Genomic DNA, 27,139 nt, shown 5'->3' on the forward strand with positions numbered 1-27,139 from the left:
AAAAAAATAAAGAAACTTATTTCGAAAACACATTTTTAATTTGATGTGTTGACCATTTTCCATACATATATTTATCCAAAATTTTTATTTCTTTTTCAAACGTAAAAATGTAAATTGAAATTTTAATTATCTAAAAAAATACCAAATATAGTTTGAATTATGAAGAATCGTTTTATATCAATAAATCAAAAAACGACCATTTTTGCTACGTCGAGGCAAATACAATCAAAGCGAATTTTGTTCAAAAACGTTCCAAAATAAGAAATTATTTTCAAAAATATTCTGAAATTAAATGCATCTTTTTAATTTAAATTGTCTAAACAGTTTCGATATCTTTATTTAAAAAAATGGGCTTCTGAGAATCTCAAATTGAGATGCATTTTGTAAAAATCGGAGCTTGCAATGAAAAATAAACCAAGAAATGGAAATGTAGTTTTAGATGCAAGCAATAAAAATCGAATCAGTCCAGGTGAACATTTGGGGGAGGGGGTAGGGGTTGCCAAATGTCCACACGGAAAGGGGGAAGGACTCATTTTCTGTCCACGTGGTATCTGAACGTTCCCCAAAGGCAATTTAACAGTTAAAGGCTCAAGTCTTTTTTTTTTTACTTTTAAAAAGAATCGCGATATGTTGATCCATCAAATATGGAGCCAAACCGATTTGCAATAACTCGTCGTAAGATAATAAAGTTATGGTTGAAACAAGTTTGCAGAAAATATACCATCTATTTGATGAATTTCATCTAAAAATGATCAAACTTTAGCTAAAGTTTTAACGAAATTAGTGTGAAAAAATAATTTCACCAAATATCCAAAAAGCGAAAACAACTCATGATCATTAAATATAACTTATCAGATACGTTGTTTGATGACAGAGATACGCACGAAATTAAATCGCATGTTCTGCATGCTCCCAAACTTTTCGCAAATTCACCATACTGAGGGGTGAGCCCAAACTTTTGATCGATAATTGAGGTAGCTATTTTTTCTGATTAAAGCACTATGTAAATTTTTAGTACAAAATTTTAAAAAAATGTGTTTTGAAATTTATGAAAAAAGATTCAAATGCAATTCGAATTTTTAAATTCGGTCCACCCAACCCTGAACTGATCGAGATTAAATATAAAGTGCGATTTTGGAAATTTCCCAACTTTAAGCCAAGTTTAAGTCATATGAGGTCAACATATACATTTTGCCAAAACCATACGATAAAGGTTTTGATCATCGTGTTTAGAATGGGATCAAAAGAAATGCAATTTGTCATAAAAAGATTGAGATATGATCAAACAAATTTTCTTGTTTTTGAGGGGGTGATCCCAAACTTATGGCCGGTAGCGTATATGGTCAGCAAATTCAAATTCAATGCTGTAAAGACCTCAACAAAAGTTATTTGGTGAAATTCGTTCCAGGGAATTGCAAGTTACAGCTGTTATAGTTTGGCGGACCGATTTTTTTTTTTTCATTTTAAGCTATTAAGTGATTTATAAATTCTTTTATTAAACAAACACCCCCACGGAGTGGAAAAATTTGAGAATTCGAAAGTACGCCTTCCAGGAAAAGTTCTTAGTTTTTATATAAAATCCAGCGTTTGCGAGTATTTTGTAACGGTTTTTTGCCGCTTGGGGGGGGGGGGGGGTGATCACCCCGATCACCCCCCCCCCCCCCCCATAGGACCGCGCCTGGAATGACTATACAACAAAATCAGTCAGGCAGCAATGTCAATGGAATCAAAATGGAAGAATTAAACTGCCATATGATGACTAAGAATCAAACTGAACAAGATTTGCTCCACTCAATTGGAAATGCTCGAACTGAGTTAAAAAATCCTTGCTTTTATCTAATTAAAAATAAAGATTTTGAATCATCAATAAAATAAGCTTGTTTCAAAGGAACTAATTTTTTTTACAAAACTTTAAAACCACCATAGTTTTCCACCATTTAAGTGTTTTTACGTTCAAATCTATTTCACCGGCAGCAGCACAAATTTAACGCTACTTGAAGTAAATCTCATTACTTTAAAATGTCTCCAACCCCTAAAGGTGGGGACACACTTTGTGGGCGGTCGAAAATGGTTACTGTTATTCTGGCGTAAGTTCGTAAAATTTACGCTTAACCCTTCTCAGGACAATAAATTGAACATGATGTTTTTTTTTTGGTTCTCAATCCCTACAACTTCCCGGTGGGTTGTTGAATGGTCGTGACATACCGACAAAAAAGAAAGGGGGGACGAAGGCGAGGCCAAATGTTTCCCCAAAGAACCACATGTTTCCATCTCGTCGACCGTCTGCTGGAGGATGAGAAGGAGAAGAAGACTTGCTCACTCCAGCGCTACCACGTGGCAATGTCATTCATGTCAATGCGGAAGATTTGTTCGTACATATGGGGGGCTATGTTGAACTACGAAGCGTCACCTGCAGGAGATCGTGACCCTTTTCTATGTTCTGCCCTCTTTTCTCGAAAGAAAAAAAAACTGCATGAACCTGTTACAAGTTGAGACAAGAACAGAACTTTTGTCCCCCGAATGGAAGAAGGAAGCTGCAAAAACAATCAATCTTTTTTGCACCCGCCAATTTCGCTGCGATAGTTTTTTTTTCTCGCTCAATGACAGCAAACATTTGTGACGAAAAAGACAAACTGGAAGAATTGGAAGGAAGTTCCTCGAGGGGGATCAGGTCAGGTCGACAGAGCCTGTCAAATTTGGCATTGCGCGCAAATTTCTCAACTGACCTAGTTGGATCGATTCGTAAAACTGGCTGCGATGATTTTTTTTGCTCCCATTTGTTCGGTGAACTTCCTTCAATTCATCGTCCGTTCTTCGGTTGAAGGGCAGGAAACTAACAAATCCTTAGAACAATCTCGCAGAAGAACAAGCGCCGGGCACAAAACTATCAAAACAGAGGAATTACCGTTCCATTTATTGTCCCTCTCTCGGGTAATACTTTTAAATTAAAAAAGTTTGGCCCATTTTCCTGGCTGAACATTTTCGCGTCTTTCTCGTAGAAGGATTCTTCAATGACAAGATTGGAACGAAGCTAGAGGCAACCCTCAAAACAGAGGAAAATTCGTTTTATCATCTTTTCGCGCTGAGTTTAAACAAAAAAAAAAAAAAAAAGAAGAAAAAATAACCCAGAAGCATCAGCAGCTTTACCCGAAAATGGATTTTTCACGAAATTTCGCGTACTCTTAAAAGTGCGCCAGTTTTTCTACCGCATTTTTTACAACCGCCAAAGTTAAGACACCAAAAAAAAAGAACTCTTGCATTTTCAGCCACTTTGCGAGATGTCGTTTGTTCCTTTTCAAAGTTTTTTTTTTTTTTTTGAGTTCTCCTCTCTTCACTTTCCTATTTTACGCTATCGTTTGGAAGAAGATTTTCACTAACAATCCTCACATTCTTTCAGCCCACCCACATCCACATCCTTCTTCTTTCCTTTAGGTGGGTGACCGGAAGTGTGTGCAAAAGTTTTCACCTCCATCGGGTATCGATTTGTTGCATTCACCTTGAAGCTTCCCACATTTTCCCCTTCTTTAAGTTTCCTTTCCGCTTTGCCCACGGACAGGGAAGTTGAGTGAAACCAGGTGAGATTTCGCAGGGCGAATGATTCAATTTTGCGGAACTTTTTTCACAGCCTTTCTTTTATAGTTTTTTTTCTATCTTGGTGACAAATTTCTGTGCACGATTCGTTTTCAGCAGATGATGCAACTACATTTACTCAATTGAGATTCCTTTTCTCGGATAAATTTATCTTTAGCCGAGAGTTTTTAATTTATTTTAAAATTAAAAATTCCTTGAATGGGTTTGGAAGTTTAATTATTTGTTTGTGACGTTTATTTTTGAAATCAATTTCTATTCTTTTCATACATTCAAAGGTTTGAAGAACCTCTTAGCTGAATGAAACTATGATTTCAAAGTAGTCGATGATTCCTTTGAATTCAGCTACAGTATTTGAAGGACTCAAATACTACCTAGTATTGCACTAGCTACTTGCTAGCATCCTCAGTAGGTTATCGACTTCGATAAGTCGATAACTCACTGAGTATGCTAGCAAGTAGTTAGTAGTAGGTTCGAAGGACCAAATGTTATGGCACCGGAACACTTTCGGAACTTCCGTAGAAACGCGACGATTAAAAAATCCACTTTGTTCGGACTTAGAAACGACACTTTATTCTCGGCACGATTTGGGGCTAATTTATTAGCGAAGTGAATACGGCGGCGGTTTGGTTTGAAGTGATTTCTATTACTATAAATAGCCTCAGAAGCGAATAGGAGAAACTAATATAAACATGAAAATCTTTCCTATTCTTCCTATCAACACATGTACAATTTATCTGAGTGTTGTTTTGAGAGAGGAAAACGCATCTGTTCGAGCAGTGAACAGAGCTTCTATCCATCCGAAAGCTCGATTAGATCACATTCGGATGGGTACTTTTGACGTATGCCTAACTGTTATACGCTCTCAATACTAACACTAGTTTATGATGAGGCACCAAAACATTGCCGCCCGCCTTGAAATTCTGTCTTATAATTTCAACACATTCAAAACCTGATCTACCTGGTAATTATCACTTTTGTTTTGATTACATTTCCTACTATACTATTCTAGTTTCGTTTCACTTTTTCTTATAGGACTAGTGTGTTGACTAGATGCTGTTGGACCACCTGGCTGGAGCTGCTGAGCGGACCAAATTTTCGGTTTTTCGGGACCTATCGGTGTTAGTTTCGCTGCTGCTGTTATGCTGCACAAACGGAGTGATAAAACCATCATCGGGACGAATTTCCAGTGAGAAATCAGTGCGATTGTTGTGCATTGGAATCAAATTTGTTTTGCAGGATGATGTCGTAGAGTAATTTTTTTTTCTTTTGCAGTTCTCAGATGGTTGGCGGTAGTTTTCGGGATGGCAGCATTTCACCTGGTTTGCTGGAACGGAGACCATCGATGACGAACCTGCGATCACTTCGCAACCCGTGTGACTGGAATCGACGGTGGCCTATACGACGGTTTTGATGTTGCCCAGAATTGAACAGCAGGAGCTGTCCAGGTAGGTTTTCGATTCAATTCATCGCGATCGTGGAAGACTGAATGAATTCCTTCTCACGCCAACAGATTCGATTTGATGCTGGAGGGTCGTCGTGAACGCAGCTCTAGTGTCCAGTGTGCGCTGAACCTCGGTCAGCTTCTGGTGTACCATGGAACGGACCAAATCGCCTCGTTGACCATAACCCGCTCGGTGGTATGTAGTGTGGCTCACAGGATGTACGTGGTTCCGCTTAAATGGCCAATCGCTCGAATTAAGGAAATTCACCCTGGACCAGATGGCAACGTTCGAGTCGTTTCTGTGCGTACACAGTTTGGTATAATACTAGTATTTGGGTATTTCAAATACTGTAGCTGAATTCAAAGGAATCATCGACTACTTTGAAATCATTCCTATCTTACTTTTTTCGATTTTACGTTTTTAGACCAACCTCAATATAATGTATTAAATGTCATTGATAAAATGACAAAAATACATTTGTTTTTGAATAGCAGAACATTTTGAGAATTTCAATAATTTATTTTTCTAGATCTTTTTCATATCAGCCAAGGTAACAACAAAGAAATTCAAAGTTTTAATTTGCGTTCGAATATGCAAATATTTGGGATAACGTTTTGACCTGATAATTGCTATGAATTTTAATCTGATTATGAAATTCTGAAATTTTATATTTATTATTTTGTTCTGTGTTTCATTTTTCTCTTTCTCTAAAAAATTATTCGTAAATATCAGGTTGATTTTATCTTTTCTGCAATTCATTTTTTATTGTGAATTATTGCCGAAGAATTTTATTTCTAAATTCATCTTTGATTCAGAAATAAAGTATTGAAATTTGAATCTGAACCTTGGAGCTTTTGGGCACTATAGTTTTATATATTTGCTAATAAGTTTCAAGCTCTCGTTCTAGATTTTGAGCCTTTTTTCAGCCGAAACAAAATGAATTAAACCTTTCTTTTCTAATAGAAACAAATTGGCAAAAGAGAATTGATGAATAAAGTGATTTTTTTATTCCTTAAAGGACACTTTTTTCCCTATTTTTCAAAACGATTTTTAAAAATAACCGAGTGTAACAACATTTGTGTTTCTAAGCTTCATTGATTTTGGAAGATGTGGTCTATTTGTGTTCAAAATATTAGTAACATTTTGCTGATAACCTCTAGTTTTGGCGTGTGGAAGTTTTGAAATATGTCAGTTGTGGGTTAATTCGAGCTTTGACAAATGATTAACTTTTAAACTTACATGGAAACTGAAAACTGATACTACATCAATTTTACATCCATCATTCAATCAAGGATTCAGATTTCGTCGAGTTAATTTTGATTTGGAGATATATCGCTTCGAAATTTTTTTTTTTTTTTTTAATTGGAATAGATAAGGTTACAACTTTTTCTGACATCATTTAAGAAAGCTTTCGAGTATTTCATATTGAAGAATTTAAATCAATCAACAGCAAGAACTATTTTCTCAATAGAAAATCTTTCGTCGAAAGTCGAAGGAGTTAATTCTTGAGTTGAAATCTTTATTTTCAATAGTTTTGTCATAATAGTTTTGCACTTTTGTTTAATTAATTCAAACCTATTTTCAAAAGTTTTCTAAAAACAAGAGCTATAGAAAAAAATGATTCTTATTTGGCTCATATATTCTTTGCACCTCTAAAAATGCTAGTTTTGTTCCTTGGAAAATTGAAAAATCATGAAATGAAGCATTACTTTTCAATAACCCAAGGCTTAAAAACATATTTTTTTCGATGTACATAAAATTTTAGAGCCAATTTTGACTGATTTCAGAATGCTGAGTTGAAATATGCAATTGATTTTGTTTTCACAGTTCTCGTTTATGAGATTCAAGACTAACATTTGGAAATAGATAAAAAAAAACTCATTTTACAAATTTGAACACTTTATAACAGAACTGTAAAATGTTTTGAACATTTTGAAAATAAACCTTTTAATCAATGGTCTGGTCAACTTTCTGCGAGTAATTTTTACTTCTGATAAAAATTCACCTTAGTTTTCTTTTTTTACTTTGTCCTATGAAAACCCAGGAGTTTGATAAACTTTCGAAGAAATTTGAGATCGAAATGATTTTTTTTCATAATTTCAAAAATTATAAATTAAAATCTTTAATATTAAATTCACTCAAACGTCCTTATGTTACACCAAAAAAAGTTATTTTTATAAATAATATAAAAAAATAAATGCAGAAGAACATTAATTCTCAAAACTTTGTATTTCTAAAACTTAGAAAACTAGTCAAAATCTATATCCTTAAAAAAATAAAAGATAATATAAATATTTAAAATAAGTTTTTAGTTACATGTAGGTGCTCATACTAATAATCTTATAATATCAGCAATCAGGGACTGATTTAAGGAAAAAACGGTAAATTTTTGAATTTTCACGAGCCATAGTACCAAAATCTAACAAAATATTTGAACCTTTGATTAACAAATTTGATTAAAACATATGAAAAAACTGTTATCTTTTGTAGTTAATACTATTCTTCTTCTTCTTCTTTATCGCAATTAAAATAATAAACCTTTTTTTTTGAAAAATCTGAACTAGATTACAATTTTTATTTAAATTACGGTCGCGTAAATGGTCTGGAAACAAAATTGACGCCCTGATTGTTAACGATAACGAAAGGGCATAAATAAGTATTGTGAGTGAGTATTTTCAATTCAGGGGCTGAATTTTAATGTCTATCGCCAAAGCACTCAATTCTTGATACTAAAACAAAGTAAGTTTCAAAACTAACTATCACTTCTTAAATCTGAATACTCTAAATAAGCACAATAGGGGAGAATGGGGTTACTTGATCCCTTTTTATTTTTTTTTAAATTTTCATCGTATCTTTTTAGGAAAATTTAGCAACTAGCCGGCTTTTGCATTTTCTGTCTGCGTATAACTTCAAGTTTATATGCTTCAAAAATTATAAAGAAAAATAAACTCGTAGATTAACTAGAAGCATTTTCGTGAGACTTGAAAAAATGTGATGTTTTTAAGTTACAGAAGACTTGATCCTTTACTATTTGACAATTTTTTGCCAAATTAGTTATCATTTCACAGTTTGTGAGTATCATACAAAGAGAATTATGAAAGTTTTTCTTCTACCCTATACTCATTGCATACCTTAAGGCGCAATTTTCTAGTTTTTACATCCTGTTTAACAGATAATTACTGGATAAACATTAGTTATTCGACAGACATTAGTGATTTCATGATAACCAAAGATCACGACCGATTCAATAAACAAATGTTCCTTTTTGGATTCTAGAGATCATCTTTACCCATAACATACATTTTGGAAAACTTTTTCTGAAAAAGAATTGAGAGTTTATTATTGTTTTGTAAATATTTCATAATGAAGTTTATATTATACCTAAATGGTTGAAATATTAGAATTAATTTTTTTGTTTTAATTATTTCATGTGAGAAACATTTTTAAGTGATTAAAAAGATCTTCAAATCACATCTTGTTAAATTTATCAAAGAAAATTCAATAATGCGAAAAATAAAATTTTTGTTTGTTGTTTTTTTTTTATATGGCACATTTTTTTAGAACATTTGTTATTTGTAAGAAATTCCTGTTCCATTGTGAAATTCTTAGTTTTTTTCAAATTATTTTTGTTTAAAATACAAGCATTTAAATCATCAATGTTATCATTATAGTTATGAAGTATACTATCCATTTTATCAATAAGTCTTTAAGAACAAAAGAAGTATGAACAAATATTTATTATCTCTTACGTTTTGGTGAAGAAGTAGTAATTTTTGATGCATGGTCAACAGAGGTTAAAAATTTAGACACTAGACCAGCGATATCGTTGCTATTTTTTTTTTAATTTAAGTTTTAGAGTTTTCATCCTTTTTACTACAATTGCACCACCTCTACACTGCCCCTACTCGCATAACAGTCCCACATGAATTTTCGCCATTTTTCATCTGATTTATGGCTTTGAATCATTCAATAAAGATTCAACTCACTTGATGTTGAATTATGCACATTAGTTTTCGAAGGCAGGCCAGTAAAAAGGAAGGAATGTCTTCCTGAGCGAAAAATTTTCAGATGCCATCAAAAATCGTAAAAAGATTCAACTTACAATGGGAAATTCACGATATTTATCCAAAATTTTGTTTCTCTTTCAGATAGCTGCATTAAGAAGTTCAAAAATGATCAAATTTATGTGTTAGAAAGTAGCTTGTTTAGCATAACATATCCTGCATGGGACTGTTATGCGAGTAGATTTGAAAAAGGTCTCAAGTATGCTCGCATAACAGTCCCATAACGAATAAAAATTGTGCTCCCGACCTTACCAATAGCCCAATTTCGAAAATTTCAGGTCTTACAATATGTTATGATAACCTAGAACACATTTCATCAAACAATTTTTGTTTATGCTGAAAGTTGTGGTCACAATTTTAAAATATATTTCAAAACAGAAAAAGCTGATTTTCTTGCTTGCTTGTTTTTGCATATGGGAATGTTATGAAAGTTGCGCCATCTATATTTTATATCAAGAAGCTCCTGAGATTCTCGAATCACGATTTAAAGCGTCAAACTAAATGATGTTAACTCATCACGTATGGTTACATTACTGGGATTTCCTTTGACAAAAAAAACAAAGGATCAATTTGTGCCGCGTTGAGTTTTCCAAACTGACGCTTTTTGAAGAAGATTGCTCCCTTAGTTGCTTCGTCTTTGAAAACTATTTTTGACGGGGGAAGGGAATTAGATTTTCCAAAATTCAATCTCTTAGCTGGTTTGATCTGATCAGGTTTCAACTCAAATCCTATCGTCTGACAAACTTTGCAGGCCAATATTGCAGGATCTTCGTTGCCAACGACTGGAAGTCCAAAAATCATTGCGTTTTGAAAAATAAATGAATAAATGACTTTCTAATTTGTGAATTTGTATTAAGAGCAGATTGCGAAAGCATTTTCGACATTCAGGTCCTTAAAGTCTGACTGGATTTTGTCATACTTTGCAGATAGAATATCCTAAGAAGCTTTATTTGCTGAAGATACTGATTAAACTTTGGATGTTAAAGTTTGGATTTCATTAGCGACATAAACTTAATAGAAAGTTTTGTTTAAAATTGTCATTGCCAAAAATTTTTAGTTTTACTCTTATAGAAAACTCAAATTAGGTATTAAATTAACACCTAATTTGAGGTTTTTGTGCTGCAGTGTCAGACATCCAATGTCAGTCGACTTTGATACGGCCTTGAATGTCTATGTCATGCGATACTAAACTTTAGTCGGCGACATAAGCGTACACCATCATGACCATGTCATATCATGACCAATTTTTTCACAAGAAATAATGATTTGTTTTACGAAATGTCAGCTTTCTTAAGTATGTCTGGCCTGAGTTACGGTAATTCTACGATAATCGGACTTTTTAGACTTTCGCCAATTAAAGCTGCAATATTTATCTCAGGAACGACTTTCATTGACCCCAATTCGCTCTTGAGTGTCAATATGACACTACTGGAAGTTTGGTGGCTTGTATCTTTATTCAGGAGCATCCAAATAAAAACATTTCGTCTGGCCTCCGCACAAATCCATTAAATCTTTTGTTTTGTATTTATTTATTTTTTTGGATGCATCCTGGAAGCCCAGACAAAAAAAAACTCACTTAGCAGACCTTGAGTGTCAATTTGACATTACTCGCTGAAAATGGCTATTCTCAACCGATCTGTACATCTATATATATAAAAAGTAATTTCCGTTTGTTCGTTTGTATGTTTGTCTTCAATAGGCTCAGCTGCCTTAAGAGCAAGAGAGCTGAAATTTGGCATGGGTGCTCATTGGGACCAGGAATGATGAAAAATGTTTTTGGATTTTCGGATGACCCCTTTTGAAGGCGGTTGTCCATACAACAACGGTTTCATTCCCCCGAACCAAAAGTCATGGCACCCATTTTTTGAACCGACTTTCGTTTCCGTTCGTTCGTTGGCGGGATTATTTTCACCATCACCATGGGCAGGCTATTAGAAACGACCATCCAGAGCTCACATGTACTGGATAGCTAATCGAAGCTTGCTGAGCATTAAAAATTTGAAAGTGAAAATTTTGGCGGGTGTTTTTTGTACCTTCTACTGTTCAAAGCACATGCTACCGGTACGAGATATTTGGATACAATTATAAGCCTATATTTTGATTGAAGAATACAACTAGCCTGTTAGGAATATATTGACTAGAATAGTAGTGGCTTTCAAAGTGCTCTTTACCGCTGCCGGGGGGCTTTGAAGGTCAACCATTTTTATATTTTTCGAATTCCTCATAGAGATAGAAAAATTTTTTAGATTCAGAGTTTATAAGTTCAAGGCTGCGATTTTAATGCGTCAGTTGGAATTTTGATGGGGGATTAGAAAATTGATAAGATAATAAAATTTCAGGATTTGAGTTTTATCCAATTCGATTTCACTTATCAATTTCTAACTTTTGAGTTATCATTGATGACCAATGTGGTCTATTCTACCATCCATTAAAGGGATGTTTGTGCCCATGAAAAAAAACAGAACTAAAAAAAAACCTTTTTCATAATATAGAAATGGTGTTTACGAAATGATTTATTTTCAATAACTTCAAAAAGCTATTAGTAGAACTTCCAACATTTAAGGTAAACTAATAATAAAACTGTGCGAAATTTAAAAGCGAAAAAAGTACACACATGCAATTGAAAACATGCAAAGTGAGTTTCCAACATGCTCAACAAAATCATCCATATTGAAAAGTGGGATAATCTTCAACAGATATTTTCATTATATAAGGGATGGAAAAGATAAAAAAGCAGTTTAATCTTTTGAAGATAAAACTATTAGGCCACATCTATTCAAGATTCCTAAGAAATGATGTTTGTAAAAAAATGAGGTATCAAATTCAAAAAAAGTGGCCGGCAATGGGGTCGTCCATATTAACCTTACATTATTTTTTAAATATCGTCGTTTTTATACATCGGATTGGGATGAAAATTTGCTCACGGTGATTTTCAGAGACGGAAAATCGACTTCAGATATCAAAGATTGTATAAGAGGCCACCAAAAGGATTTTAACTTTTTGGCAATAATTGCGTTGTTATGCGACGATCGACTCGAAATTTTTACACGGGTTTTTTATTTGACACGGGCAATCAATTCCTGATTTCAAATGAAGTAGCAGACGACAGAAGAGGTGTTCGTCAAATATTTTTGCAATTATAACTTAACAATTAATTCGGAAAGCATCTGGAAAATATTTGGCTATTGACTTTCATACAAACTGTTCATGGCATATTCCAAGTTGAAAGCGAAACGGAGTTCGTATGGGATCAGCTAGTAATTAATATTTTTCGGTTTTTCTCAATGTAACTCAAACATATAGTATGTCATGAGTTTTTGGCAACGCGTTTTGTTTTCTCTTCGTCGTCGTTTAATGTGTTTTTTGACTTTTATATGTTATCGTGAAGTGTGATCGAGTGCGAGAGTTTTTTTGTCTCATATGGCGAACAACGTTTCCCTTAAAAGCTGTACAAAGCTGAAACCGGTCCAGATCTGACAGGAAGGCGGAAACCATCATCAACTATCAGGGTCCTCAGATGGTTTGGTAAGTCCGTTCCATTTTACCTAATTCTGGATGATTTCTGAAAGATTTCACAGGGAAATCGCCAGATTTTCGATCAACGACTCACGAGAGTCGATTGCTGAAAAAAACGATTCCAAAATGTTGTCCATTGGAAAACATTATATACATACATAAGTGAAGGTATGGTATTCATGTAAGTGATATTTAGACCTATGTATTTTTTATTCGAAGCGGCCGGTAGCATTTTGATTATTTCACTATGAACATTTCAAACTGCTGTTTAATTCGTTTATCTGTTCCAACAATTTGCCTTCATTGAATGCTGAAAGTCGCTCTTCATTGCATTAGCACATTTGGATTTCACAAAAAAATGACTGTTTGCTAATGATACTTAATTTCAATGATTTTTCCACAAATAAAAACGGCAGGTATAATTTACTTCACTTGCAAACATTCAAAGTAACCAGCAGCATATTGCAAAATTTCTATCTTCTCTAGTGAGTTGAACTAGCAAAAAAATATGCCTTCGCTGATGCTGGTATACACAAAAAGCAGCAAACTCTCCCAAGCTTTTCTATCAAACTTCCAACCACACAGGCGAAACCCAGCTAAAGTTGCTTTCAGATACTTGCTGCTAGCTCGGCTTGAAGTCTGTATTTTACGACATTCTTCCCCGGAGAGCGACGACAGTTTTGTTTGTTTGCTTGCTTCCTTGCTTGTTTGTGAATTGTTTTCTTAGAAAATTTCGCGATACAAAAAGCTTCGGGAAGCTTTTTCTACTGAGCAGAGATCTGCTCAATTCACAAACATGTTGGACACTCCCGGTTGAACGATAATGGAGGATTGGGCTAGCTTAGGTCGAAAGAATATTTTTCTATATTATTTTAATTCGATCCAATTCAAACAACATACTTGGAGACTTTGAATTTTTTTTTTGTGACAAAATTTATCGAACAATGATACAAAAAAAATCCCTTATATTTATTCTGAAGCCTCACTTTCAAATAGCTCTAACAACTTCTTCAAAACTATCTCTTGATTTCAGAAGCTTTCAGTTGAACTCGACCAAGGATCCAATACCTTCTGCAGCCCTTGTTTGCGGATGTTGTTACTTATTCGGGTGAAAAACGTCCACGGTGTTGCAACATGCGTTTTTCAATTTCGTAAATTGACACACTGTCTGTGAGTTAGTGCTGCAGAAAATCAACGTAACTTTTTCCAACGATTGTGGCGGAAGCGCGATCGGCCAAAAAACCACAAAACTAACGAAAAAAAAACAAGCAAACAAACTGAAAAGTGTTTTTCGCTTTTTGAGCAAATGCTGCAAATTTTCCATAATGTTAATTTGAATTAAGGTACACCGGGGCAAGTGCAAACTCGGGGCAAGTGCAAACGATCAACTTTCCTCTGTTACAAAAAAATTAAAAAATATTTCTTCTTCTAGAAGTTGTTGTTGTTGTCCAAAACCAACAATCTGACATAGATAAACTAAACTTTCTTTCAATTATTCACTAAAACACGGCACTGTTTGATTACACACGAATTCAAGTACGTACTAGACATGAAAAGTGTGTTTTTGTTTTGCTTTTTTTGGCTACAAAAAAGGGCATTCAAATGCGATTTTTCGTCGAAAGGTGAGTGTTTGGGACTGATATTCAGGTGAAAGCAGAAAATTTATGATAAATTTTCAGTAGACCCTAAAAATTGTGAAAATAATATTCACTCCTGTCAACCCACACTGCGGGGCAAGTGCAAACGACACTACCGGGGTAAGTGCAAACGCACCTTTAAGCCATGTAACATCAGACATTAAAAACAATCATCTCAAAAATGGTTCAGCATTATATTAGAGTGGTCAGAAAAGGTATCCAAAGTGTTGTATCTCAAGCGGATATTCAAAATTCCGTAATGCCTTGGCAAATGAAGGTCTTTTGCTTCAAACAACAGTCAGCAAAACTGAAGTTCCAAAAAGTAATTAATATAGCAGAAAAACAGCAAATACATCAAAAAAAGTTGATAAAACATACCGGAACATGTAATCAATTCGTTTTAGTAACGTTACACTGACGCATCTTTGAATAAGTTTGGAAAAAGCATTGCGTTTGCACTTGCCCCCATAAACGGGGCAAGTGCAAACTTAGAAATTTTTTCACAAAAGTGCCGTTACTTTTCACCAACATTTTTTAATTTTTCACTTTCTACGGGAATTTGTTGAGAACCATTTTAATGATGCAACGAACGATAATTGATAATTTTTGAAGATTTACATATTTTTCTAGGACATGTGAAAGTTGAACTATGGTGAAAACCGTTTGCACTTGCCCCGGTGTACCTTATGTGATTGTCGCCGACAGATGCCATTGAAGAATTGGTTTTTTTTTTCAAATTATTTATGAATATTGACAAACATATCGAAATTATAAATCATAAAAGTTTACAGAGTTCATCAATTTGAATAATTTTAATTGATATCACACCTAACTATGTTGAGATCTCCAAATTATATATGAAAAATTTAAAGTTTTCATGACAAAAATGACAAAAATGACAGAAATGACAAAAATGACAAAAATGACAAAAATGACAAAAATGACAAAAATGACAAAAATGACAAAAATGACAAAAATGACAAAAATGACAAAAATGACAAAAATGACAAAAATGACAAAAATGACAAAAATGACAAAAATGACAAAAATGACAAAAATGACAAAAATGACAAAAATGACAAAAATGACAAAAATGACAAAAATGACAAAAATGACAAAAATGACAAAAATGACAAAAATGACAAAAATGACAAAAATGACAAAAATGACAAAAATGACAAAAATGACAAAAATGACAAAAATGACAAAAATGACAAAAATGACAAAAATGACAAAAATGACAAAAATGACAAAAATGACAAAAATGACAAAAATGACAAAAATGACAAAAATGACAAAAATGACAAAAATGGCAAAAATGACAAAAATGACAAAAATGACAAAAATGACAAAAATGACAAAAATGACAAAAATGACAAAAATGACAAAAATGACAAAAATGACAAAAATGACAAAAATGACAAAAATGAAAAAAATGACAAAAATGACAAAAATGACAAAAATGACAAAAATGATAAAAATGAAAAAAATGACAAAAATGACAAAAATGACAAAAATGACAAAAATGATAAAAATGATAAAAATGACAAAAATGACAAAAATGACAAAAATGACAAAAATGACAAAAATGACAAAAATGACAAAAATGACAAAAATGACAAAAATGACAAAAATGACAAAAATGACAAAAATGACAAAAATGACAAAAATGACAAAAATGACAAAAATGACAAAAATGACAAAAATGACAAAAATGACAAAATTGACAAAAATGACAAAAATGACAAAAATGACAAAAATGACAAAAATGACAAAAATGACAAAAATGACAAAAATGACAAAAATGACAAAAATGACATAAATGACAAAAATGACAAAAATGACAAAAATGACAAAAATGACAAAAATGACAAAAATGACAAAAATGACAAAAATGACAAAAATGACAAAAATGACAAAAATGACAAAAATGACAAAAATGGCAAAAATGACAAAAATGACAAAAATGACAAAAATGACAAAAATGACAAAAATGACAAAAATGACAAAAATGACAAAAATGACAAAAATGACAAAAATGACAAAAATGACAAAAATGACAAAAATGACAAAAATGACAAAAATGACAAAAATGACAAAAATGACAAAAATGACAAAAATGACAAAAATGACAAAAATGACAAAAATGAAAAAAATGACAAAAATGACAAAAATGACAAAAATGACAAAAATGACAAAAATGACAAAAATGACAAAAATGACAAAAATGACAAAAATGACAAAAATGACAAAAATGACAAAAATGACAAAAATGACAAAAATGACAAAAATGACAAAAATGACAAAAATGACAAAAATGACAAAAATGACAAAAATGACAAAAATGACAAAAATGACAAAAATGACAAAAATGACAAAAATGACAAAAATGACAAAAATGACAAAAATGACAAAAATGACAAAAATGACAAAAATGACAAAAATGACAAAAATGACAAAAATGACAAAAATGACAAATATGCCAAAAATGACAAAAATGACAAAAATGACAAAAATGACAAAAATGACAAAAATGACAAAAATGACAAAAATGACAAAAATGACAAAAATGACAAAAATGACAAAAATAACAAAAATGACAAAAATGACAAAAGTGACAAAAATGACAAAAACTGCAAAAATGACAAAAATGACAAAAATGACAAAAATGACAAAAATGACAAAAATGACAAAAGTGACAAAAATGACAAAAATGACAAAAATTACTTTTACTTACAATTATTTTCTCAAAATGTTTAAGGCCAAAAAGGACAAAATTTGACAAATAAGATACAATATTGTTATAATTTTTTAATAAACGTTTAGATATGTTTCCTTTTTCTTAGCCATGAAATTTTGACTTACGCATAACTACGAAAACAAACCACGTTTTGTTTAAATGTCACCAAACAGAACAAACAGCAAAGTGTTCTTAATTACTTCCAATATTTCAAAGCATGTTTTTCTTCCCAACACAACACCGGAATGCTCATCTCTTTCATCATCATCATCGCTGGCTGCTGCTGGTCGTGTCGCCGGAATTTTCTAGTCCAACTTTTTCCCGGCAAGTGCATATTAGTTAAAACTGCTGCACATTAAAAACTTTACACCACAAAACGTTTCTCTTCCCCTCAAAACCCTCAAAACTGAACGCCTGGAAGCCATCATACAAACCCCTAATGTTCGTGTTTTACAAGTTTAATCAAATATACAAACTTTGTGGGTTTTTTTTCTGAGAGAACCCGGATTCGTGAGGGAGAATCCCTTCAAGGTTTTTTTTCCTGCGTTTCTCTAAATGAAAAACTGCATCGAAGCAGAGTTAGAACAACTGGAAGCTGGTGGCTCCATAGAATAAACACACCAGAATAGATTTTACTCATCCTCATGCTGTGGGGTTTTTCTCCCGCTGGGGGTGCTCGTTGTTGAATTTTTCTTTTACTTTTTCCCCCTCTCATCTGTACTTCAAGAAAAACTAAACCCACCAGAAGAGCTTGGCTTAAGGTTGGGTTTTCTAAATTCAACGAAGGAATCTACAACTAACCAGATAATTTATGCAATCAGAACCATGTCTGAAAGTTACTTCGCTTTTTCGTTCCGGTCTCTCTCTATGTTTCTGTCTCTCTTTCGATGCTACTTTTTAGGGATGCACAAAGTCATGTTTTAGGGTAAGACGAGTCGAAATTGTAATCCTGAATTTTATTTATTTTTTATTGTTCATTTTATTGTTTTGTTTGAAAAAATCCATAGTAAATTTGCAGATTTCGGATAAATTTACTGAAGATGTTTAATTGTGACAATTTTTTAATCTCTTAGACACGTTTACAGTACAATCCATCAGCAGGGAGTTTCTCTTCAAAACGCGTTGGGGGTTTTTTTTTTGAAACGCTGTTTTGAGAGCTCCCAGCTTCCGGCACCGGGTTTAACAAATATTCCGCACGCGAATTTTTCACCAACCTCCAGACTGACGATGAAGGAAGCGCAGATCCGCCGAGAGTTGCAGCAGTAAAAACTTAAAAAACACCCAACTGATGCAGCCAGCCAGCGAGAGATGTTCATGAATGTGTAACACCCATTCGGGAACGTGCGCTCCACACATGCTTCTCAACAGGCGGCCTCCTCACATGACATGACATGATGATAAGTTTGCAGAAACTGACAACGGCGGTCATCACAAGTAGAAGAGAAGAATAGCAAGCAGCAGAATCCCAAACGCGAGCAACGCCTCACACCATCACGTCATGTCACGACGGCATGTCAAGAGACGCCAGCCAAGCCACACGTCACAGCAGGTTCTACGCGATCGGATTCACCCCGGATGCCGGACACTTTGCTTTGTCACGTTGTCACTTGCGAGGAAAAAAAAAGAACGTTCCAGTGAATTGCGGAAGCTGAAAAACGAAACCCATGAATGCTAACTGACTTCTTGGCCTAATCAGAAACGAAAAAAATTCAAATGAATTGTAAAGCACACTTTTGGTCTTTTCTCAGTTCACCACATGTTCAAAACTGGGGTCTTCTGACATTTTTGATATATTTAAAATTTTTGATATTTTTGAAATTTTTGATATTTTTGAAATTTTTGACATTTTTGACATTTCTGACATTTTTGACATTTTAAACATTTTAAACATTTTTGACATTTTTGACATTTTTGACTTATTTTACATTTTTGACATTTTTGACATTTTTGTCATTTTTGTCATTTTTGTCATTTTTGTCATTTTTGTCATTTTTGTCATTTTTGTCATTTTTGTCATTTTTGTCATTTTTGTCATTTTTGTCATTTTTGTCATTTTTGTCATTTTTGTCATTTTTGTCATTTTTGTCATTTTTGTCATTTTTGTCATTTTTGTCATTTTTGTCATTTTTGTCATTTTTGTCATTTTTGTCATTTTTGTCATTTTTGTCATTTTTGTCATTTTTGTCATTTTTGTCATTTTTGTCATTTTTGTCATTTTTGTCATTTTTGTCATTTTTGTCATTTTTGTCATTTTTGTCATTTTTGTCATTTTTGTCATTTTTTTCATTTTTGTCATTTTTGTCATTTTTGTCATTTTTGTCATTTTTGTCATTTTTGTCATTTTTGTCATTTTTGTCATTTTTGTCATTTTTGTCATTTTTGTCATTTTTGTCATTTTTGTCATTTTTGTCATTTTTGTCATTTTTGTCATTTTTGTCATTTTTGTCATTTTTGTCATTTTTGTCATTTTTGTCATTTTTGTCATTTTTGTCATTTTTGTCATTTTTGTCATTTTTGTCATTTTTGTCATTTTTGTCATTTTTGTCATTTTTGTCATTTTTGCCATTTTTGTCATTTTTTCATTTTTGTCATTTTTGTCATTTTTGTCATTTTTGTCATTTTTGTCATTTTTGTCATTTTTGTCATTTTTGTCATTTTTGTCATTTTTGTCATTTTTGTCATTTTTGTCATTTTTGTCATTTTTGTCATTTTTGTCATTTTTGTCATTTTTGTCATTTTTGTCATTTTTGTCATTTTTGTCATTTTTGTCATTTTTGTCATTTTTGTCATTTTTGTCATTTTTGTCATTTTTGTCATTTTTGTCATTTTTGTCATTTTTGTCATTTTTTTTTGTCATTTTTGTCATTTTTGTCATTTTTGTCATTTTTGTCATTTTTGTCATTTTTGTCATTTTTGTCATTTTTGTCATTTTTGTCATTTTTGTCATTTTTGTCATTTTTGTCATTTTTGTCATTTTTGTCATTTTTGTCATTTTTGTCATTTTTGTCATTTTTGTCATTTTTGTCATTTTTGTCATTTTTGTCATTTTTGTCATTTTTGTCATTTTTGTCATTTTTGTCATTTTTGTCAGTTTTGTCATTTTTGTCATTTTTGTCATTTTTTGTCATTTTGGACATGATTGACATTTTTGTAATTTTTGTCATTTTTGACATAATTGACATTTTTGACATTTTTACCATTTTTGACATATTTGACATTTTTGACAATTTTGACAATTTTGACAATTTTGACAATTTTGACAATTTTGACAATTTTGACAATTTTGACAATTTTGACAATTTTGACAATTTTGACAATTTTGACAATTTTGACAATTTTGACAATTTTGACAATTTTGACAATTTTGACAATTTTGACAATTTTGACAATTTTGACAATTTTGACAATTTTGACAATTTTGACAATTTTGACAATTTTGACAATTTTGACAATTTTGACAATTTTGACAATTTTGACAATTTTGACAATTTTGACAATTTTGACAATTTTGACAATTTTGACAATTTTGACAATTTTGACAATTTTGACAATTTTGACAATTTTGACAATTTTGACAATTTTGACAATTTTGACAATTTTGACAATTTCGACAATTTTGACAATTTTGACAAATTTGACAATTTTGACAATTTTGACAATTTTGACAATTTTGACAATTTTGACAATTTTGACAATTTTGACAATTTTGACAATTTTGACAATTTTGACAATTTTGACAATTTTGACAATTTTGACAATTTTGACAATTTTGACAATTTTGACAATTTTGACAATTTTGACAATTTTGACAATTTTGACAATTTATGACAATTTTGACAATTTTGACAATTTTGACAATTTTGACAATTTTGACAATTTTGACAATTTTGACAATTTTGACAATTTTGACAATTTTGACAATTTTGACAATTTTGACAATTTTGACAATTTTGACAATTTTGACAATTTTGACAATTTTGACAATTTTGACAATTTCGACAATTTTGACAATTTTGACAATTTTGACAATTTTGACAATTTTGACAATTTTGACAATTTTGACAATTTTGACAATTTTGACAATTTTGACAATTTTGACAATTTTGACAATTTTGACAATTTTTACAATTTTGACAATTTTGACAATTTTGACAATTTTGACAATTTTGACAATTTTGACAATTTTGACAATTTTGACAATTTTGACAATTTTGACAATTTTGACAATTTTGACAATTTTGACAATTTTGACAATTTTGACAATTTTGACAATTTTGACAATTTTGACAATTTTGACAATTTTGACAATTTTGACAATTTTGACAATTTTGACAATTTTGACAATTTTGACAATTTTGACAATTTTGACAATTTTGACAATTTTGACAATTTTGACAATTTTGACAATTTTGACAATTTTGACAATTTTGACAATTTTGACAATTTTGACAATTTTGACAATTTTGACAATTTTGACAATTTTGACAATTTTGACAATTTTGACAATTTTGACAATTTTGACAATTTTGACAATTTTGACAATTTTGACAATTTTGACAATTTTGACAATTTTGACAATTTTGACAATTTTGACAATTTTGACAATTTTGACAACTTTGACAATTTTGTCAATTTTGACAATTTTGACAATTTTGACAATTTTGACAATTTTGACAATTTTGACAATTTTGACAATTTTGACAATTTTGACAATTTTGACAATTTTGACAATTTTGAGAATTTTGACAATTTTGACAATTTTGACAATTTTGTCAATTTTGACAATTTTGACAATTTTGACAATTTTGACAATTTTGACAATTTTGACAATTTTGACAATTTTGACAATTTTGACAATTTTGACAATTTTGACAATTTTGACAATTTTGATAATTTTGACAATTTTGACAATTTTGGCAATTTTGACAATTTTGACAATTTTGATAATTTTGACAATTTTGATAATTTTGACAATTTTGATAATTTTGACAATTTTGATAATTTTGACAATTTTGGCAATTATGACAATTTTGACAATTTTGACAATTTTGATAATTTTGACAATTTTGATAATTTTGACAATTTTGATAATTTTGACAATTTTGACAATTTTGACAATTTTGGCAATTTTGACAATTTTGACAATTTTGACAATTTTGACAATTTTGACAATTTTGACAATTTTGACAATTTTGACAATTTTGACAATTTTGACAATTTTGACAATTTTGACAATTTTGACAATTTTGATAATTTTGACAATTTTAACAATTTTGGAATTCTTCGCATTTTTTTTCCTTTTTTGACTTTGTTATACTTCGAACTAAAAAATTTTAAAATATCAAAGGTGATGGAAAATTTGCAGAGAACTTTAGTAATTAAATGGTTTTTTAATTGAAGTCAGTGTCAAATTCCAAATTTTGGGGACTGATGTTGTTTCTTGTTCTGTCCCAAGTGGTCGCTCAACATTATTTGTCACAGAAGCGTAAATTTGAATTGATTTTCCCATCAATTTTAATTCTTTTTTGTAGAATCATATATTTCTTGATAAGTTTGACTCCATGGGATTTTTTGTTTAAAATCGGATAAGGATTGATATGTCATTTATCTAGATTCACAATTCAGACAAATAAAAAACAACTCGGTTTACATTTCGGTTCAGAAAGTTTTGCATCAATCCATTAAATCTTTCAAGTTCACTCCAATGCGAACTAGCTCTCCCAATAACTGCGTTAAGCAATCCGACGCAAATGATGTTTGCAGAAAGTTTTGCTTTCCCATCCCAAACCCGAAGTCGATTCCCTTGAAAACTATTACTCAATTACTTACGGTTTCTGCCTTCCGGAAACTCTTCCCGATAGAGATATTCACCCGGATGAAAGTCGTCCGACCTTTGGATTTCTTCCTCCCAACGCCCAGGGATTACTCTCGATTCCCGCTTACCTCGTTTGGACCTCATCAGGTTTTCGTTAATAACTGGAACAAGCCAACAACTTTTCACCATCGGAGAAGCAATTGCTTCGAGTTGAGGAAATCCACTACCCACCCACATAAGTAGTAAAGGGAAAATTCATCACCCACAATAACCCACCTCGACTCCACCCACGTCCACCTTCAGAGGAATGCAATTTTACAAATAAATTGCATCTGACTTGCGATTTTAGTCTCGGTGTAGTAGCAGCAGATCTCTGCTGTTCCTTTGAAAAATAAGCTCCAAGAAGCAAGATAAAAAAAAACACCCCGGCTAAAGACTAAAGAGCGTGGTTTGCAATCATCGATGTACCAAGTGACGAGGAAGCGCATTTCCGGTTCGGTGGTCGATCCATTATGCTTTTCCTGCTACAAGTTTATACTTAACCTTTCGCCATTTCCTTTTAGCGGGTGCCACTTCACCGGAATTCTCAAAACTATGCGGTGTGGGTGCCTTCGGGTGGAAACGTCGATCGAGAGAAAACAACTACCTACTTAGAAGGTAGAAGTTATAAAATTATCAGTCGATAGCAACTTTGCGGGCTGCAGCTGTTGATTTCTAGGTTGAGGTGAAGCTAATTGAAAGTAATCAATTAGATTGAGGGGAATTTCAATTGGAAACGATAAATTGGATAGCTGTTAGGTCAATAGAAGCAAATTTTTCGTTTAGTTTAATATGTGATTTTTAAATCCTATGAATGATCACGGAATTTAAAAAGAAAAGTCATGATAAAAATTGAGAGAAAAAAACAAAAATGACATAAATGACATGCCAAAGTGATAAAATCCCAAAACGAAGCGAAAATGTTTCAAAATTGATCAAGTATGGAATCCAGTGATGAAAGTCATAAAAACATGAAAATTAGATTTTTTTTATTTTGAAAATTAAAATGAGATGAAATATGGAAAACATAAAGACTCCAATTGGATCTTAGTAGAATAAAATTGGATCCCAATAGTTATTACTTGGAACGAAATCAAGTTTCATTCAAACTTATACTCCAAGAGATTATTTTTAAGAAAAATAAAATTTAAGGGACCAAAAATTAATTAGGCCAAAATATGGTCGTGGACGTAAAATGTGAAATCAAACAAACAAAACAGCTGTAAAATCAAACTGAAAAAAAAAAGTGGATAAAAAACTGGGACCATCTTATCCTAATTTTAAATGAGAACTAAAACAAAGCTATTAAGAGCTATATTGATATCACATTTGAATATTTTTAAAAATTATAATATTGGCTGTGATAATTTTTTTTGAGAAAGTTTAGTGCTTCCAGTATCTTGGTAGCCAGATAACGCCTGATGGTGGTACCATAAAAGACATCGAAACCCGGATCAGAAAGATTTACACGCGTTTTCCCTTGAACAAATTTTGACCGTATCACCCTTTAGTCCAGTTGGTAAGATGAGCACAGATTTGCAAGGCCGATGCTCAGATTGTTTAGAAATGGTTCCGGCTCCGGTAAATAAGACGGAGGGACTAGAATGCGCAGATTGTTAAGGCAGCTGCAATGATTGTTAGTTTTGATTTGGCCTCCCGGTGGAAAAAGACGGTTTGGCTTGCACACTAAGAATTTCTTCCGATTTCCAGCAAAAAAAAGGGGGAAATGTTCAGCAATCTAAATTTTTGCTGAAAAAGCAAATTACAAAACTTTCCAGCAATTGGGCTAGTTTGGTGGGAAATCAGCAGTCGAGTTCTAAAATAGGAGTTAATAAGTCTTCGCACGCTGAAGCATGGTGACACCCTAATTTATGAATTTTGGTTAGATTAAAATAATTATTTTTATTTTTCTTTACATTCTAGCAATCAGACATCAAGCCAGGAGTGAGTTTTTTTTGGACAGGTAGATTTTTCAATAATGGTACTGATCAAAACTCTTTTTTCAGGTGGCTGATGATAAACACTTTGGCACAAGGCTGCCACCCCAGAGCCGATGTAGGAATATGAAAAAAAAACGTGTTCCTGAAAATACGTACACCCCTTATTATATGCACAACCAGATTTAATTATTTAATTCGGAATAAAAATAATAATTTGATACTAAATACAGCCGGTTGTTTTATAAAATAGCTGGTTTCCAGCAATCTGGATTAATGATTTCAGGCAATTTTATTTGTAAAAAAAAAGGGGTATAGAAACGCGGGTTTTTAAGGTTGCTGCTGCTGATTTGGCCGGAAGGAAAAACAGAATTGGCTTAGGAAGCACAGATTTTTGAGACTTTTGCTACTGATTGTTTGTTTTGATTTGGCCTTCCGGTGGAAAAAGACGGATAGGCTTAGGTAGCGCAGATTTTTAAAACTGATTCTACTGATTGTTTGCTTCGATTTAGCCTTCAAGGGGAAAAAGACGGAATTGACTAAAGAAGCGCTGATTTTTGAGGCTGTTGCTGCTGATTGTTTGTTTTTATTTGGCCTTCTAGTTAGAAAGGCTGTTTCTAAGACTATTTTTGAATAGTTGGGGATCTAGAAATCATAGAAAAAGCACAATTTTGGAAAAGCTGTTGCTAAGAATGTATCGGATTGTTCCGGTTTTGGTGAATAAAGATAGAGTGACAAGAAAAGCGTAAATTGGGATGGCTTTGGATAAGAATATTTTCGGATTGAATGAAGAATATGCAGAAAATAAATTAAAATTTAAGATTTGAAAAGCTTTCGCTGAGAATGGAAAATTTTGAATTAAAGAAAAACCAAAGTTAGTAAATAAATGATTCTCTAGGAAAATGAGGCGATAAAAAATGAGACGAAAGATAGGGGAGACAAGGGCATAATGAGCACCCGGGGCATAATAAGCACTTCTTTTTTCTACATAAGTACGTATTTTCTTAAACGCATTTTTAAAAGGACTTGTTTCGTACTACCTATAGTATTTATTTTTCACCAAAAAAGAAATATCCCACAAATCTTTACAGAAGAATAAAAAAATAACCAGCTAGGTTCTCAAGTGACGAAAATATAATAATTTTTTAGAACCACGAAATAAGCTTTTATGACCTTTAAGTTATTTTGATCTAAAATGTACGCACTGCAACATGATTTACAATGGTTTCTCAATTTTCACCATCATGAAATTTTTGATATTTAACTTTAATCAATTTTAAAACGCGTTTTCACTTAAATTTGTTGACTCGAGGCGAACACAGCACTATCAAGCGGGGCACGATGAGCGTTTTCTGCCGTATAATCTAGCAGCGAATTCAACTCGATGAAGTCAACTGAATAAGAGAGCCACAGCTGACGATGTGGCCTAATGGTTAGGTGTCGGGAAGGTAACCAAAAGACTCGAGTTCGATTCTTGTTCTAGGTGATTTTTTTTTCAAATACTATTCATGATTGTTTTTTTTATTGTTACATCATCTGGCTAGTAGCATCATTCGCCAAACACAGCACCAGGAACATAATGTATGAGCGTGTGTGAATTGTTTGAATTCTATAAACAGACCTAGATTATTGGTATATATTATATAGTTTCAATTGAGAATAGAGGTGAAAAGGAATGAAGGATATGCATAAAATAAAAAAATAAAAATAAAAATTAAGTAAAATAATAGTTGCATTCGGCAACATTGAAGATAAATAAAATAAAATAAATTTCTATACCAAAGATTGTTATTTTAGCAACACTAGGCAAGACAAACAAAACAAAGTTTGTCATTGATCAATTCTTGTGAGTCGTAAAACCACAATATTTATGATGCATAAATTAATTTAAAGAATGGTAATTTAAAGTCGCCAATTCTCGACATGGCAAGTGTTGCTTGAAGTCGCTATAAATAGAGAAGTGACATGTCTACAAGTTTGATATACGGTGAAGATCTTTTTCAGCATGATTTCGTAGAAAAAAGGAAGACAATTCATTCAAACTACTTCGAATGGTGACACAATTTAACAAAACTTTCTCTGGCCCACTAATCGCATAATCATAAAAGTGTATAAAATGGATGGTGGAAAATGATTTGAACTGAAATCTTTTTCATTTAAAGATGATCCTAGAAGAATAGGTCATTCAGCTTTCGCAGGAAGTCTATGAATAAAAATCTACATTTTATTCGAGATTTTTTTGCCCCTGGAGTTATGCACCACCATCAACTTTTCTTCGAAAAAAGGTGAATATTGAGAATTGGAAAAATAAAAAAATATCTGCAAAGCGAAAAACTATGCAATGACTTGCGTTATAGA

At 32.2% G+C, this 27,139-nt stretch overlaps 1 long non-coding RNA gene across 1 annotated transcript; it reads left to right on the forward strand.

Moving 5' to 3' along the window:
• The first annotated feature begins 4,667 nt into the window (after positions 1 to 4,667).
• LOC129751101 (uncharacterized) lies at positions 4,668 to 5,240 on the forward strand. Its single transcript, XR_008738600.1, has 3 exons — positions 4,668 to 4,777; positions 4,864 to 5,036; positions 5,102 to 5,240. It is a non-coding gene; the product is annotated as an uncharacterized LOC129751101 (long non-coding RNA).
• The last annotated feature ends 21,899 nt before the right edge of the window (positions 5,241 to 27,139 follow it).

This window comes from Uranotaenia lowii, chromosome 3, assembly GCF_029784155.1.
Source record: "Uranotaenia lowii strain MFRU-FL chromosome 3, ASM2978415v1, whole genome shotgun sequence".
Taxonomy (NCBI): Eukaryota; Metazoa; Arthropoda; class Insecta; order Diptera; family Culicidae; genus Uranotaenia; species Uranotaenia lowii.